The 3875-nt window shown below is 32.6% G+C and overlaps 1 long non-coding RNA gene across 1 annotated transcript in view; it reads right to left on the bottom strand.

Annotated features, from left to right (window-relative positions):
- LOC131533618 (uncharacterized) overlaps positions 1-3875 on the bottom strand; it is a 45056-nt gene that overhangs the window by 11460 nt on the left and 29721 nt on the right. The gene's annotated exons all lie outside the window — the stretch shown is intronic.

Below are 3875 nucleotides of genomic sequence, written 5' to 3'. Positions count from 1 at the left end.
ATGGCGATGGCGATGCGTCAGCGGCGCTCCGGTAAGGGAGGGTGATGTGTGTGTTACTCTCCTGGGTGCCATGTTTCTGTCACCCCTTGTCTGAGTGAGTCACGACTGGGTTCTGGTAAGGACCGTCACACAGCCGTTACCGCGCTTCCTCCCAGCTTCCATTAAGAACTCACTCACATCTCGCCCCAAAAACCAACCCAATTCACCTCAGAATCCAATATCACAACGAACTGAGAAGAAAACAAAAGTAAGTGCATTTTAAAAAGGCGCAGTGGTGTCAAAAACTCAATAAAAGAACATGTCTTCTGGGAGGACTTGAATTTTCAGTTCACAGGCAGCCTAGATAAATGATATCAGTTAACATATACTATGTGCCTGGCTTTTTTTCTTATTCCTTTTTTTCAATCATTTTTTTGCCCTCAAAGGGCAATCAGTTCATTTTAGTTAAATCGGTTCGTTTTAATTTTAGATTTAATAAGTCATCTGTTTTATATAATCTTTTTTAAAATATTTACATTTGTTTACACTTGTTATAGTTTTTTTTTTTAAATATATTTGTAATTAACTGTTTATTGTACATCATTTTTGTATAATAAATTATATATTATTGTTGATCATATTTATTTCTAAAATGTAAGTATACATCAGACTTAATAATTGCATAATTATAAATAACTGAATAATTTTTAAAAATACAAAAAGATAAACACAATGCATAATAATATTATTAAATAATTAAGATGTTTCATTAGTTAATAGTTTTTGAAGTCAAGAACTATCTGTTTTGTATAATGTTTAAAATGTTTACATTTGTTTTCACTTATTAGGTTTTTAATATTTATAAAAATTGTATACATTAATTGTATATGTTTTCAAAACTATAGATTTAAAAATATCATGTATATAATGTCTTTCTGTCTCTGTGTGTGTGTATATATATATATATATATATATGTATGAAGAGTTTATTTACAAAAACTTTTTTTATAATTTTCAAAAATCATGTTTTTATTGTTTTATTGTGTTAGTTAGCTGTATTTTTAATTATTTTTTAATCTAGTCAAAATAACCCAACTGCAGTTTGATTGAGATTAATTGGAATGCACAATGAAAACATGATTTTTGAGAATGATCTGTTTTTGCAAATGAACTCTTCATATGTATATATATATATATATATATATATATATATATATATATATATATATATATATATATATATATACCGTTTAAGTAATTGAAATATAATACCTGAAATAAAGTCTGAATGTATAATAATATTATTTAAACAAGTATTATTAAACTGTTGTTTAAAATAGTTTTAGATGGAATATACCACATCAGCCAAAGAACATATTCATATTCATACACTTTCCAAAAGTGTTTGTCAACTTCCCTTATTCCAGATACTGTTAGTCGGTATCCAAGCAGTTTTCCAGAACTATAACATTTATACAGGCATTATGATTATGTAGACATTTAATATGTCATACAAATGTACTGCCTGGACTCCATTGTCTGCTGGTTGCTGATTGGCTGGCTGCATATATCGTTCCATTAAACATTGGGGTCCTTGAATTTGTGCAAATTTTTGCTGTGACATGATTCAAGCGAATCATCCTCAGTACAATTTCTATTTATGAATATGTGGTGCATTGTTGACATGTTTCCATCGTACAAACATTGCAATACTGATCGGTGTGTATGAGTTTGATGACACTGTAGAGCTGAAAGCAGATGGCAGTATTCAAAAGGGCCGTGCGTGTGTGTGTGTGTGTGTGTGTGTGTGTGATTCCACTCACGCTCAGCCCACTCCCTCAGTGTCATGTGCTGCAGAAACCGCCAGAACATTTTGAAAATGTGTCATCGATTTGGCAACGCGGCAACTTCAGTTCACTCTCCACAACCACGTAAATATCGGATCACTCAGGGGTAAACATTAAACGAGTGCCAGATATAATGACACACCAGCAAACCAAGCAGAAAGAATCAGGCAAATTAAAAGAAAACAGAAAAATAAAGAGCGACGAGGATGTTGACAGTTAATTAACTTCTTTTTGGGATGAATCAAAGCCAGTGAATGTACTACATTGGCTTTCGTTTCCTCGGGCAGCTTCCTGAGGTAAACACATGCTAAAATGTGGAAGAGGTTTTGAGTCAGAGCCTTTGAGAAGAAGCTCAGGGCCTCGATTCTGTTCATCTTGTGAAAATGTCACAGCGCTGCTGTGGTTTCACACACTTAGATGGGTGACATGTCCAATGATATGATCCTGTAATGGAGCGAAGGCTGCATAGAAATGTCCCACTCATCTACAAGCCTTTCCACGGGCCAAAAAAAAAAAAGAAGCAGAATGTGAAAATTCGACACATCTGCCATAATGCGTGATGTTCTGTTAATGTAGTTTCAAAGGATCTCGGGCTCTTAAGACATTTTGGAGATTTTGTTAAAAGTTTATTTCCATGTAAACACAGATGCATAAAACTGTATTAATGCAAAAAGACACTGACTACTGATCCCTTGCCACACATCCTCATGCATGTTTGTTAAAAAACAAACAAAATATTTTATTCACAAAATCTGTTGACGCAAATGTTGAGCTCAAGGTAACATTTAAGATTTTCTGAAACAATAAGGCGCTCAAAATCAATGCAACATTGAAATGTAACCATTTAATAACATGCATATATTTTATATTTTATTTGCTGCACAAATAAACTTAAATGCATATTTATAGTAAATGCATATTTAAGAGTTATTTTTAAATATGTATACATAAGTATATTTTGTTCAATATTTAATCACAAATATTTAATTGTTAAATATTTAATTTGTTTATTTGAAGTATTTATATATTTAAATATAACATAACATAACATATATTCCATACTATATACACACACTTGTGTTATATATACTTTATGTGTGTGTAAAATATTTGTTATTTGTTCTTTAAATATATAATAACTGAAATACTATATATAGTGCATATGCATTTCAATTATATTTTACTCAGAAAAAAAATCATTTTTCCTATGCATGTAAATGTGTTTGTGTATTTTTACTGTTGTTTAGTAAAATAAATAAACATAAATAAATAGATAGATGAATAAATAGGTCAACATTCATTTTACATTCATCATCAGCTTCTGCAGAAGGATGCGATTGGTTAATTACAAACACAGCGGCGAACTACATCCAAGATGGTTGTAAGTCATTGGTCTGTTTCTCAACATTTTGTCCAGGTGTCGGATTTATAGACATTATCCTTGCAGAGCTGTCATGTGTCTGAATGTTTCCTCTTATAGTGGCACATGGAGGTCAATGGTCAATCTATGGACAGAACACACAAATAAAAAGGAAGCGCTCTGTCTGGTTTAAGCCTTCTGGACATAAATATCCAGTGACAAGCAATAATTTTGCTTTGTCAGCACTGACAGACCGAGACCATGATGAGATTGGTGGAGTCCCTTGACAGAGAGCCGTTCACAATTGATATGTGACAGCAACAGAGAGAGAGGGAGGTTTCAGAGCATTTTATGCTCAGCTGTATGTCATGCTTTGTGTAATTCTGAGTGCAAGAAAACCCATGTTTCAATCAGATTTTGAGTTGTTGACATCCTCGGGTTTAAAGGGATAATTCAGACAAAAATGCTAATTCTGTCATCAGTTATTGACTTGCAAACCTGTATGAACTTTTTCTGTGAATCACAAAAGGAGAAATTTAGCAGAATGTTCACGTTGCTCTTTTCCATACAATGAAAGTGAATGTCATTTCTCAGAGCTCGATTGCTCCAGTCACCAATGTTATCATATGAACATAGATGACTTGGAATATAGCAAATAAGCCATTTGGACCGTTACTGAAGATTCACTT

This window comes from Onychostoma macrolepis, chromosome 24 (genome assembly GCF_012432095.1).
Source record: "Onychostoma macrolepis isolate SWU-2019 chromosome 24, ASM1243209v1, whole genome shotgun sequence".
Taxonomy (NCBI): domain Eukaryota; kingdom Metazoa; phylum Chordata; class Actinopteri; order Cypriniformes; family Cyprinidae; genus Onychostoma; species Onychostoma macrolepis.
Note: the sequence above shows the minus strand (reverse complement) of the source record. Positions and strands in the feature narration are given on the sequence as shown.